Genomic DNA, 14,162 nt, shown 5'->3' with positions numbered 1-14,162 from the left:
TCTGTAATCACATCAAAACTAGCAGGAATAAACCTATCTTTGATGAGCACATGCAGATTCCTGTTAGAGATGTGTTTATTCATGGCAATCATAAATCCTTGGTTGGTGTGATTTCACTGACTTGTATTTAACTTGCATTTGACAGGTTCCATCTCTTTAAGAACTTTCCTTCAGGGAGTAGCTCAGTTCATTTTTCTGAAGAGAAGCAACGACCTCCCCCAGGTTGTTTCTTGACTGAAGTAATTGCTGTGACTCCTCAGGTCCCAGACAACCAACAGATAATTAGTTCCAATTAAGTTCTCTCACAGGTGCTTACGAAATTGCCATTTGGAAGCAGCAGGTTCTCCTGGAAGGTGAACTGAACAGTGGGGAAGGGAGCACCAAAGATCAGAGCCAAAGGAGGATCATCCTGCTGTGGCGCTGCTTTTGGCTTTAGCAGGGGTATGTACCAACTATACTTTTACTTTTAGACCTGGGGTTGCTCAGTGTGCATCTTTGTTGGGCTTCTTTCACTCTTTAAAAAGGGGAGGAATAAAAAAAGGAGCAAGCAAGAAGAAACTTTCAAATGGCCACTGTGTGAGAGCTGTGCTGAGGAAACCCAAGGAACTCACAGCACCTGAGCTGTGCCACAGAGGCAGGAGCAGCCCTGGGGGTCACCTGAGCTCTCCCTGCAGAGTTTGGGTCAGTGGGGTTTGAGTTTCATAAGGACTCCTGAGTAACACACATGGTCTGACTTGTTCTTACTGGTGCCACTGCCCTTAGCTGCTTCTGACTGGTGCAACTCTGGGCAATCCTAAAGCTGCTTCTTAGCCAGAGAAGGATCATGTCTTGTACTGTCTGCAGCCTGTTGCTTTATGTGGGAGTCAGGAGGGAGTTGTAGAACTTATATTAAAAGACAAAAAGCATCTATGAACCTGACATGTGACTAAAAGCACAAAAAGAGCTGCAGATTTTAATTTAATCCCTGTCTCGGTCGTTGTTATTTCTGTTGTCTGCCCTTTGTGGTGGTGTGTGTTGTGCTACTGTTGAATTGTGTGCTGGCACTTTTATTCAACCAAAATGCAGTTGCAGGGTGCAATGGGTGCAGCTCTGTGCCTGTCCCAAGCTCTTGGAGGATTTGTTGCTCTGAATTCCTGTTCCTGGCCATACTTTGAGCCAAGACAGTGATTTTTATTGCAGACTGAAGAAAGTAAGTGTATGTAAAACAGCAGAAATGTTAATCTCATCCCCAAATAGTGCCAGCATGGTTCACCTGCTCTGGTAGTGCTGCAGTTTAGACCTCTCCCAGATGGTTCTCACCAGCTGGGGAGAGTCTCGGCTCCATTGGCACTAATTAATTAATGACTGAGGGAGCTGCTCCACCTGGGTTGAATCACTGGGTTGAAAGAGAGTTTTAAGTTGGTTGGTTGAGGAGAAAATGCCCTTGAAGAGGCTCTTTGGGTTGGTTGTCTTTGAACCTACAAGGTCCCTTTGAGCTCTCTTAGCTACCACAGCACTTTGGGCTGTGTCCATAAGCGAGCACCTGGAAAAATCAGGAAATTCTGTATTTCATGGACTCAAGCATTCTTCTGTATTTTTGTCACCCAAAACCTCCATCAAACTTTCCATGGTAGCAGTTAGCGACTCATAATGAATATGCATGTCTCAATTTACTGACTTCCTTAAAATCTGAGTGTGCTTGAAACTGTTCCTTCCTTTGGCATGACAAACTTTGCTCAGACAAGGAGAGGCATATTTTGAATAGTGTGCAACACTTTATTCCAGCTTATATTTTCTACTTGCTATAGCCTGAAAAATGAGAAATTATGTTTAAATAACAGAGAATATTTACTAGTTTCCATCTCTCTGTAAATCTAGAAACTTGATTACTGAGAGCTGAAGTATGTGGGCTTCAGTGGTAGAGGGGAAAAAAGCATATCACAATCTATTATTAGCCCAGAAGAAAACCACTAGTTTTCCTTTTTTATTCCTATCTTTTTTAGCCCAGGAATTTCTCTTTCTAGTGATACAACTCAGCCACTTCTCATCCCGACCGTGTGTAGATATTTGGGCCTTCAACCAACCCCTGCAGAATTCTGAGCTTTATTCACAAAATGGCACTGGCCTGAATACAAAGTGCCACACTTTCTGTGGGAGGAAGAAGACAGGAAAAATGTTGTGGCAGGTGGCTTAAAATAAATAAGACTCAAACAAGCTCTGCTTGGAAGTGCTCAGAGCTCGGGAATGCTCCAAGCAGGCCCTGCAAACCTGCTGGGGAGAGCACTCAGGGGAAGGTCACTTGCAATTATCGTATGGTTTTGCAATTTTTTTTTGCCTGGATGTTATTACAACCAACACTGTGCACATTTACATCCTAGGAGATACATAAACTAACCTCCAAATACCACCCCAAGCCCCTAATTATAAACCCAGATCTAGGGAATGTACCATAGACCTGTACATTAAATATAATGCACCTGAGACCAGGACTTGGCTTTCAAGCTACAGTTTTACTTAAGTTTTTCACTGCCTGGATTATAATTTTAGTAATATGAATAAGAGACTGTGCAGATGCTAACCAGATGCTAATATCCAACTGTAGTTCCACATGTTTCCATGTAATAACTAAGTGTTACTATGGTGATAACAGATTCACTGGAGGTTTGATTTAATAAAGCAGGATTGCATGTTAGTGTCTGTGCAGTTGCCATAGTTTTAGCCAAACAATCGTGCTGCTTCAGACTGAATTGATGGTGTTGCCACTGAGCTGAGTTTCCCTTGTAAATCTGTTTTTCAGGAATAAATTTGCTATGTAAGCAGGTTATGGTATATTGCTTTAATTGATCCCTCTTCCTCCAAATGGCAAAAAAAGGATGGTTTTGAATATGAGCACAAAAGTAATTTGCTTAGAAGTGGGGGTTCTTTTCCTTTCCCTCTTTTTTTTTCTATGCTGCATTTGACTTCAGATTTAAAGATCTTTAAGCCAACTGCCCAAGGCTTGCCAAGGGAGCCAGAGAAGTCAGAATAAGCAAAGAATCTAAGTTGGCTTTCACATGAGAACACCTGTGTTTGCAAGTGACAGCAAAGGATGTTCAGTTTTATTGCCACCCATCCCAGAAACTGAGGTATAGGGGCTTGAGTGTTATTATTTTAAACTTGTAAAGTGCAGTCTGATAGGTACTGATGGCCAAGTTGTGCAGTTCCCAGCTCAGCAGGTCTGTGCTGTTGGTTTAACATTCCCCAGAACCATGAGCACTTCTGTCCTCACTCTTTGGTTCTGCCTTTCCTGCCTGACCATTCCCAGACCCACGGGGCTGCTCCCTGCACCGTGACAAGAGAAGGCAATGGAGTTTCCACTCCCAGGAACCCAAATGAGTCCATTTCTTTCCTTCTCCACCTGGTGAGAAGCTCTGTGGCTGTTTCTGGTGCAGGATCTTCTTAACCCTCTGTGGCTCCTCTTCCTTGCATTCCACAACTCCCTGGCAGGAGGGTGCAGGCTCTGCTCCCAGCAAGAAAGGACAGGACAAGGGGAAACAGCATCAAACTGTGCTAGGAGAGGTTCAGGTTGGACAAGAGCAGGGATTTCTCCATGGAAAGCGTGCTCAGCTGCCCAGGGAGGGTTGGAGTGCCCATCCCTGGAGGTGTCCAAGGAAGGGCTGGACATAGCACTCAGTGCTCTGGGCTGGTGACAAGGTGGGTGTCCATCAAAGCCTGGTCTCGATGATCTTGGAGGTCTTTTCCAACCTCAATAATTCCATTATTCCATCCATGTGCTGCTTGACCTGGAGAGCAGCGTGTCAATCAGAGCTGGGAACTCATCTACTTTCTACAAGACCACGAGGAGCTTTTGGCTCCTGTTACGTCTTAATAATAGAAATAATAATAACAATCATTAATAACTCTAATGATAGTGATAACCTTCCAGCTGAACATGTGCAATTTGTATTGCCTCAGCATTATTCCCAGGCAGAGCTTCATTGATATTCAGCGCATCGGCGTGTCTGTCACTGCTCCGTGCACTTTGGGTCTGGAATCCTTAGGGAGCCTCGCAGCTGTCAAATTGACTTCCATCATTTCTTTCGGAGCTGAGAGACAAATTATCCAGCCAGCCATCAGCCTAGGCTTTGCAATCGAACTTGCAATCTCTAAGTGATAAAATGCTGCCTCCCAGGTCAGACACACAGTCCGGCTGTGAGGGGGGTTGAGCTGGCTGGGAGTGTTGATGCTGTTTGTTGGTGTCCCTTTATTTTTTATTTTTTTTTTCAGAAGCTGCTATTGGGCTGCTTTTTTTTCTTCTTCTTCTTCCTTTTCTTTTTTTCCTTTTCAGTGTCTTTTTGAGAAGTATTCATGGTCTAATGATCCGGCAGGCGCCTGGGTGAGTCACTGACATATGTCGGCTCGGAGTCCCACTGGGGCAGACGCTGCTGCTGGGCGCTGCTGACACGGAACCGGGGGACAGGCGTGTTCACGGCTTGGCCTGGCCGTGGGATGGCAAAATTTACCCTGTCCAAGAGCCTGGGGTGGTGAATGAATTGGAAAGGCTTTCCCAGTGTTTTATCTGTGTTAACTACGGAGAGGTTTGGGGGAGGTTTGTTCTGCATCTCCAGAAGAACCTTAGTTCCATCCCCACTTCTGCGCTCAAGTCGTGACTCGAGGGTTTTGCTCGAGGTTTTGCCCTACCCTGGACACACCGACCCCTCTTTCCCGCACCCGCTTGGCTCACAGCGGGCAGGGGCGCGGTGCGGCCTCAGGGGGGGTTAAATGAGCCAAAATGCGCTTTTGAGACCCGAAAGCTGCAAAAAAAACACCGGGGGATCCACCCCGGCAGCTGCGGGCTGAGGGACGGAGAGCTCCCTGAGGCCTGGAGGGATGGAGGGCTCCAGCCGGAGGGAGGGAGCGCTCCCGACGGTGGCTCTTCCCGGGCGGCCCCGCGGGAGGCGGCAGCTGCCCCGGGGCGCTCCAGGGCCGTTCCCCGGCGCTCCCGGGACACTCTCAGGCCCGCTCCACCCCTCAGGGCCGTTCTCCAGGACACTCCCGGGCCCGCTCCATCCCTCGGGCCGTTCCCCGCCGCTCCCGCCCCGGGAGCCCCGAGGGGGCCAGGGCGGGGAGCGGCCGCCAGGGGGCGCCGGCGGGTGCGGGCCCCCTCAGCGCAGCGGGGCCGGGGACAGCGGGACAGCGGGCCGGGAATTGCGGCGGCGCCGCCAGCTCTGTGGGACACGGCATTCCTGCGGGATAGGGAGCGACCCTGCCCCTCTGGCCAGCCCTGTCAGGCACATCTGCTGTCATGTGTCCGGCTCTGGGCCCCTCAGCACAGCAGGGACAGGGAGCTCCTGGAGGGGGCCAGAGAAAGCTGAGGAGCTGAGGAAGGGCCTGGAGCATCTCCGTGCCCGGGAGAGGCTGAGGGAGCTGGGGCTGTTCAGCCTGGAAAGGAGCCTCAGCCCTGGTGTCCCTGTGTGCAGGCAGGGACAGAGCAGGGCCCAGGGACTGAGCCCACAGAGTTCCACGTGGACACGAGGCAGAACTTCTTCACCAGCACGGGAACAGACTCCCCAGAGAGAGTGGAGTGTCCTTCACTGGTTTAATAGTGTTACACGTTTACATGACAAAGGGTCCCTCGTGGTGACATGACCATAGCGTGTTACTGGCTGCATGCGCTGCCCATGGATGAGGATTTGCCTTGTCGTGATCCAGTTCTCTTTTGTATGAACCCATTGGCGTCATCATCGGCTGTGTTTGGGTGAAGCTGCAAGCAGGATCTGCAGCATCCTCATGAAGATCTGAAATACAGCCCGATCCTCCAAAACAGCTCAAGTTTGGTCAAACTCACAGAGATACTTTCAAGTCCTTATTTGCTGCTGGTTTTATTGTTTCTTTGTTCATATTACAGTCAGGATTAATTGTTGTACCTTTTGTGATCCTAGGCGGGTTTGGGCTGGAAGTGACCTTCAAGCTGAACCTGTTCCAACCCTGCCATGGCAGGGACAACTTCCCCTATCCCAGGCTGCTCCAAGCCCCATCCAGCCTGGCCTTGGGCACTGCCAGGGATCCAGGGGCAGCCACAGCTGCTCTGGGACACCTGTGCCAGGGCCCCACCACCCTCACAGCCAGGAATTCCTTGCCAATATCCAATGTAAACCCACTCTTTGTCAATGTGAAGCCATTCCACCTCACCCTGTCACTCCAGGTTCTTGTAATAGTCCCTCTCCACCTTTCTTTCAGGCCCCTTCAGGTACTGAAAGACCACAATTAGGTCACCCCAAAGCTCCCAGGTTTGGTGATGAAATACTTCACATTTAAAAGTGGCATAAATGTTCTGCAAGTTAAATAACAATCCCCAGCATTTCTTTTTCCTCAGACCGTTCCAAAGTTACCAATTAGCATCAGTATCAGGGTTTTTTATACCATTTCCTTTCAGGTTTTTCACTTTCCTCTTTCTACCACCTCAGCTCTTAATTATGGCTGTCAAACAGAGCACAAGCCAGACATGGCATTTAGCAACCTAATTCTACCATCCTTCTTCTTTTCCATTTCCTTTCCTGTAGCATTCACAAATGCCTGTACCAGTGGGTACCTCTGACATTTCCAAATTGCAATTTGACGGTGTCAGGAAGGTTCATGAATTATTAAAACGTCTCAGCATCATAAAGGTTGGAAAATTACATGTAATTTGACAAAACAAGCGCACGCAGAAAAAGAAAACCCCACCCAGGCATTCCCAAATCAAGAGAGCACCTTTAAAACTTTCCTTTGAATTTGCTTAAAAGGCTCAAATAGTAGGAGAGCTGCATGAGTCATTCTCTCTGTGTCTCTCTCTAGAACAGGAAAGCTCGCAGAGGGTGGAGGCATGTCAGCACAGTGTGGTACACTCTAAAATATCAGCTGAAATGACTAGGCTGGAGAAGTGGGAGGACTGATATTAGTCACAGCCACTGCACAGCTCAGAAGATGAAGGCAGGAGGAATTACCGGACAGGCATCTGCCACTCTGCCCAGCCTTTGAAAACGTCTGTCTGGGCTTCAGATCTCTTCAGCCTTCCTCCAGAGTGCCCCTCTTCCCCTGTCACTGTGGCACTCGCTGTCTTGGCCACGCAGAGAGTGCTTGAGTTCACCCCACAAACTGTGCCAGAAACTTCTACCTGGCATCCTTGTGCTCCAGCCTTTTGTTCCATGTCCCACTGGACGAGCTGCCACCATCCATCTCCATGAGCTTCAGTGGGGTGAGGATCTGTGCACTGAGATCACAGGGAGATCTTTGCTGGGCTCCCCTGCCCAGCTGCAGCAGCTCTGGCTGCACAGGGCAGTGGTGCTCTCCCATTTCCCAGCCCCTGTTCCCTCGCCATTCTGGCACTCACAGCTCTCTGCACTTGGCCTGTCCTGCACAGAAATCCTGCATCTGTCCTGGTGGCCACAATATACACACCAGGAACTGGGATGAACTGGGATGTGTAAGCACCATGTCAGGCTCTGGGACTGCAGTAATACCAAATTAATTTGGTTCGAGAAAAGGGGCAGTGTGTGCTCTGGGTCTGTGAGTTCCCCACTTATAATGGAAGAAAGCTTTCTGAACACTGTCATTGTTCTAACATGATGAATATTTGCTTTGCTGTCTGCAGCTGAGGGATTTTGAAGCATTTTACACACTTCAGCTCACCTGTGTGTGCTCATCTTGCTCTCCCAGTGCATCTGAAACCATTGTTTAAACCTACTTTATATGCAGAAAGTTGGGGGACCTGACAAATTCTCCAAGAAACAGCTGGTGTCAGCCACAGACTGAGCTCAGCTTTCTTCTCCAGTTTGTGCAAAGTTCTTGTCCTGCAAAAAATCCTGAAGCCAAATGAGTAAGAGAAATGCAGATCACACAGCATTACCGTGTCCTGGGGGGAGCGTGGATACTTCCAAATTTCTGTCCAAGGCTGGGCACATCCCATTTTGCCCAACTATTAATTTTTGCTAGTTTTTAAGCCCAGGCCAGGTGTTGGTTGTTCTGAGCAGGTCTGGGGGACAGTTGGGTTATAGCCAAGTCACAGCTTGAGGAGCAGGACAGAGCTGGGCCCTGCTTTGTCCAGGTTTTGGTGAAGTGTTTCCTCCTGCTCATTCAGAGATGGGAGGAAGTTTGTACTCAGATGAACTCCTCAAAAAATACAAAATACAAACACCCCTTTGCTGTGAGACCCTCTGCTCAGCCTGGCAAGGTTTGCAGGATCCAGACCTCTGATGTAGCTGAATTGTTACCAGAAGGTGTTTCATTAAATAGCCCAGATCTGCCTCTGTTCTATGCTGGTTTATCTCCCTGCAGTGCATCTGATAATCTTATATATCACATTTAACCAAGCCAAAAATAAAACCTGCAACAGACCTTCCTGATGGTCTGTGACTGTCTGGAGAAGCGATTTCCTCAGCCCTGTGAGCTGCTGTGGATTTGTTCTTGCCCAGATTTCAGCCTGTTTGCCACGTGCAAATGCTTCCTTAGTATTTGCTCCTCCAGAAACATTTTAATGTCAGCTATCATACCTTTTTCTTTGAAAGGAAAAAAAAAAAGTCACGATCATTTACTCTAATTTTCTGACAAATTCTGAAAGTAATTTTTGGAATTGTACCATTCCTCTGCCTTAATTGGGTGCCTGGAAAGCATCTTAACAGCTGTCAAGAATTCTCAGGTGAGTAAAATACAGTGTGAAAGCTTATGAAAGTTATAAGTGAGCTGTACTAGCTGATGTTATTAAATCATTTCATTGGTTAGAACATCCAGAGTCGTTCACCCTTCCCTCCAGGCTGGCCACTGATTTTTTTATGGCATATATTGAAATCTGCTTCCCAAACCATTATTTTCAGGGTGATAAAGGTGATAGCAGCCAAAGAAAAAAGTCCCTCTAGCCTTTCATGGTGAAACTTGTCCTCCTAAATGCATTTGTTTGCTTTTCTGATTTATTTTCTTTTGATCAGAACCATCTGACCCTCATGTTTAAAGGAATGCTCTGTGCAGTTTTGAAGTCTGCCTGTTATAACATCAATCCTGCAACCTGCGGCGAGAGGAGCTGGCAGAGCATCCTCAGCTCATCCTCAGCAAATCCATCCCTCTTGGCATGCCAGGCACCTGCAGCACATCAGCACTGTCCTTGGGCCCTGTGCAGAGGCAAAAATCCAGGCTGCAAGCTTACAGATCCTCCCATTTTGTGAGAATGTTTTCATACGTGCAAAATCCTGCACGTGCTTGCTTTCCTGAGCTTTCCCTCTTGGCTTTTGGAGAGGCAGCTTTTGTGCTCAGTTTAAATGCATTTTCTTCTCCTCTGTACAAAAAAATATTCCCAGCCTCTCCATCCCCTGTGCTGGTGTTCAAGGCAAAACCAAAAGTATTGGGTGCTGGGAGAAGTTCAGCATGAGCACAATGTGCTAACAGCTCAGCCAGGATCCAGCCATCCCTGCACAGATCCAGATCAGTGCCTGAGCAGTGAGGTCCTGCAGATCTGGGAGGGAGCAAGGAGAGCTGAGGGGGGGATCCTGCGATCCATGAGCTCTGTGGTTTGGGTTCTGAAGCTCTCAGAGCAGCGCAGGGGACAGTCTGTGTTTGGTTTGTCGTGGAATGTCAGGGGAGAGACACAAGCAGTTCCTTTCCTGGGGCCCTTTCTTGACTTTTGAGGCTGCTGGCTTCTGTTGTCTTTCCAAGCAGGAAGCTTTTATGAATAACAAGTCCTTGGAGTTGCAGAAAGAGTCAGAGAGTGCTGATTCCTGGTTTGTGGCAAAAACCTTTTCTGTTTCCAAAACCTCTGGATTTTGCCAGAATTCCATTTTCTGTGGACCAAAAGAAAGCAAAACACCATTTTAGCCTTGACCTTGTCCTGTGTGTTTTTGGAAATTCAGCCATCATTTAAGTACCTAAGCTGGGAGTTGAGCTCATTTGGAAAATCTGCCCTAATGTTTGGTAGTGAACTATGAATATGTACCAGCATTTTTGTGCAGGGGTTGGTAGTCAGAAGGAACAACATTGGCACAAAAATTACTGCTTCAGGTTTGAAATTTCTGCCTCTTAATTCTTTCAGGTGGCCATTCATTGCTTATTCAACTGCATAAACACACCCCTGGTTTAATTCTGGTTTAAGTTGTTCTCATTGAGGAGTTACTTTTGGCTTGCAGGACTCTGAGATGAGAAAGTGATTCTGTTGATGTTTGTGTGGTTTGTCTCTGACTGCATGTCCTTTGTAAGGCTCTCATATAAAGGTAAAGCAAACAAATAATGGGTTAAAAGTGAGTGTGGGGGAATTTTTTTCTTGGAGCAGGTCAGGCAGTGCTGGAGAGGGCTGTGCTGACATCTCACTGCAGTCACTGACCAGGTACTTCTCTGGAAATGATTCCCAGCAGCTTATTTCATTATCAGACCTAAAATAGGTCACTCTGGGCCTTTGAATTCTGCAGTGAATCTGTTCAGGTGACCTCACAGCAGCATCCTGCAATCTGCCATGGTGGGTTGGAGCAGCAACAATTTCTTCACAGCTTGAACCTGTCACTGCCCTCCCTGGTCCTCCTTTGAAGTAGGTCAAGGCTGTGAACTGCCAAGACTCCGTGGACCCCTGGTTTATTCCACCATTCCTGCTCAGGATGCAGAGCAGAGCTCTCCTCCTGCCCCCAGAGTGAGCACTGGAGCTCAGGTGCTCAGAGCACAGGGAGGGTGGGCTGGGCCCTCAGCACAAAGGCTCTCCCTGGCCTCCTCCTGCAGCTTGGAGAGGACAATCTGCAAAAACAAACTCTTAAAGGAGTGCTTTCCACCCAGTTGTTTACCAGTGCTGTTTTTCATCCCTGTTCTCTGGCTTTTCTTTGATTTTTTGTTGTACTGTCTGTTTGAAGGTGCTGCAAGTTGCATAACCATGTCCAGCTTTTACTTAGGGCTGTCTCAGTGTGCACAGCTCCACCCTCAGATCCAGGAGAGTCACCTGGGCCTTACTGGAATTCTGTGGCTTTTTAATTTCCTTATCAAATCAGGATTTTCTTTTCCCATCTTTATGTTGGATTTACAGGCTGGTAAAAAAAACTACAGAATGTTACCACTGTTTTGGTTCATTTTTTAAATCATAGCAAGAAAAGGCAAAGTTTCCTGTTAGTACAGGTGTTCTCAAGTTTCACTAGTGACTATTGGATGAGAAACTTAAAGAAAAGCTTGTTTGACTTTGTCACTGATATGGAAGGAAATGTCCCAAGGTACTTGTCAGCTGGTCTTCTTTATTAATGATATTGCACAATTAGGTATTGCACAAAGGTTTGTCATTAAAGGCATTTCTAAGAAGTGTAGATTAAATTTTCCCTTTTTACTCACTGAGGAAGTTAAGGTCTAGAGAAAGGAAGTGCTTATTTAGAGACCCTGGAGAGGAAACTGAGCCCAGGTTCTGTATAACGACCATGCAGACCTGCCCTGAAATACCCACTGCAGTTCAGATCTGCCTGTCCTGCTCTGCATTCCTAAGAGATAAAATACATTCCTAAGAGATAAAACACCTCTTGCTGCTTTCTTTATCCCTCTTTCTTTCCTGGAGCTGGGATGTGAAAACACAGCAAGGTTTGGTGAGTTCCAGAGCTGTCCCAGAGGTGCTCCACGGTGCCACCACTCAGGGACAGCAGAGCAGCTGCTGCAGGGACCAGCCTGCTGTGCCAACAGGTGACACTGGGACCTTGGGCACCACTCACAGGTGACACTGGGATATTCAGCACCACTCACAGGTGACACTGGGACCTCCAGCACCACTCACAGGTGACACTGGGGCCTTCAGCACCACTCACAGGTGACACTGGGACATTGCACCACTCACAGGTGACACTGGGGCCTTGGGCACCACTCACAGGTGACACTGGGACCTTGGGCACCACTCACAGGTGACACTGGGGCCTTCAGCACCACTCACAGGTGACACTGGGACATTCAGCACCACTCACAGGTGACACTGGGGCCTTCAGCACCACTCACAGGTGACACTGGGATATTCAGCACCACTCACAGGTGACACTGGGGCCTTGGGCACCACTCACAGGTGACACTGGGACATTCAGCACCACTCACAGGTGACACTGGGACCTTGGGCACCACTCACAGGTGACATTGGGGCCTTGGGCACCACTCACAGGTGACACTGGGACATTCAGCACCACTCACAGGTGACATTGGCACCCTGGGCACCACTCACAGGTGACACTGGGACATTCAGCACCACTCACAGGTGACACTGGGACATTCAGCACCACTCACAGGTGACACTGGGACCTCCAGCACCACTCACAGGTGACATTGCCCCTGGGCACCACTCACAGTGACACTGGGCTCACACCACTACAGGTGATGCTGGGATATTCAGCACCACTCACAGGTGACACTGGCCTTGGCACCACTCAAGGTGCACTGGTACCTTGAGCACCACTCACAGGTGACACGGGATCACACCACCAACATGTCAGGCTGGGACATTCAGCACCACTCACAGGTGACACTGGGACCTTGAGCACCACTCACAGGTGACATTGGCACCCTGGGCACCACTCACAGCTGACACTGGGACATTCAGCACCACTCAGCAAGGGAGGGAGCAGTGCTGGGAATGTGGTGCTGGTGGAGCCAGGATGCAGGAACCTCTTTATCTGCTCTGTGACTCCAGGTCCCAGCAGTGACGTGTTGCCACAGCAGCATTTACTTGTCCCTGCTGATGTCCTTGTGCAAAACACAAATCTTCAAACAACTCAATGGGCTCAGTGTCCTCTGCAAGCTCCTCCCTCCACAGGGCTGTTACCCAGCGTGGAGACACCGAGGCAGACACTGTCAGGGCTCTTGTTGGGCACAGTTTGTCTCCTTTCTTTATCTCCCATGAGCAAACTCAGCCATGCTGGTCTCCTTGTCACACTGATCCCATCTGTGGGGGTGTTCTCCAAGGTCGAGGGGAGTTGCCTGGGCCTAGTGGCCTCCAAAGCTTCTTCCACCCTTTCCTGATAACTCTGCTGCAGCCTGGTTTTGTTTACTGGTAGAGTTAAATGTGAGAAGGGAATCCCCATCTTCATTCATTCTTTCAACCCACAGATACTAAAGCATCAGCCTCAAAACACTGGTCAAAAAGCCAACTTCCCATCGGCTGTAAATCAGAATTGCTGTGGTCAAAGTTAGAAAATGGAATAGGGAGAGGAGGAGGACTTGAGGGTCTTGCAGCTGTTTGCACATTCTCTCTCAAAGAGAATTTCTTCAATTAGTAGCAAGGATCTTTTGCAGAAAAACTTGGAAGAAATCTGGTTGCACAAATGTTTGGGGTTTTTTCCCCAGGAGCTGCCATCAGTTGCATTACTGCAGGTTATTTTATTCCTCTTTTCTCTCTCTCTCTATGGAACTGCAAAAGTGACAGTGCTTTAAATGGAAAGATTTGCAGCGAGCCATCAGTCACCATGCATGGAGGACAGATCTCCTGGTTTAGTCTTGCTTGGGCTTCCATAAATCAGCATAGCTAAAATATTTGTGGTTGTCTGTAGGAGATTTATGCAGGTGGGAGCTTAGAGTCAGTCTGTCATTTTTGTGGGGGAAGTGAGAGATGGAACGGGCTGGGGAATGCTGGCTTGCAGGAAGGAAGGATTTATAATGATATTTTGGATATTTAGGGGTTCCACAGAGACAATTAGCAGAAACTCTGTGAGTGTACATGTGTACATGTCTGTGATTTGGGAACAGCCTGTTGTTCCCTGCATCCTTCTCTAATCACTCAGGTGGGGATGTTGTATGGAAGATTCCTTCTCTTGGATCTGCTTTAGGCTTGGATTTTATTGCTCTTTCATTCCCTTAGGTCCAAGGTGTTCTGTGCCTGGGTTTTGACTTTGACTGGTATGTGCAAATGGGCTCTGTGTGTAATTGTAATAAAAATGGGCTCTGTGTAATTGTGGGTTAAAAAGCTCTTTCAGAGTGCCCCTCATCCCTGACTGCAAGCTCAGGCACCTTGGCTGAGCTGATGATGGTGACTGTGAGTTCTGAGCAAGAGGAAGAGGAAGGAGGGACAAGAGAAACATCTTTTTAACAGTGGCAACAAAATCCAGGTCCTGTTTTCACCACACTGTGTGACCCCAATGTGTCACTGGCTCATGGCAGCTCTGAATGAGACCCAGACTGAGTGGAGAGACCCTGATTTCCTCCAGCTGATATCCCAGCACTGTTCCTGTGGGATCCTGTTCCAAGGC

General features: G+C 48.2%; 1 long non-coding RNA gene across 1 annotated transcript in view; it reads left to right on the top strand.

Moving 5' to 3' along the window:
• Positions 1 to 374: 374 nt before the first annotated feature.
• The window catches only part of LOC135456552 (uncharacterized), a 34,328-nt gene continuing 20,540 nt past the window's right edge, over positions 375 to 14,162 (top strand). The window contains exon 1 of the long non-coding RNA XR_010442570.1: positions 375 to 441. This is a non-coding gene — a long non-coding RNA (uncharacterized LOC135456552). The remainder of the gene's footprint in view (positions 442 to 14,162) is intronic.

Source organism: Zonotrichia leucophrys, chromosome 21 (genome assembly GCF_028769735.1).
Source record: "Zonotrichia leucophrys gambelii isolate GWCS_2022_RI chromosome 21, RI_Zleu_2.0, whole genome shotgun sequence".
In the NCBI taxonomy this organism is placed as follows: domain Eukaryota; kingdom Metazoa; phylum Chordata; class Aves; order Passeriformes; family Passerellidae; genus Zonotrichia; species Zonotrichia leucophrys.
The sequence above is the reverse complement of the archived record's forward strand: the minus strand, read 5'-3'. Positions and strand labels throughout refer to the sequence as shown.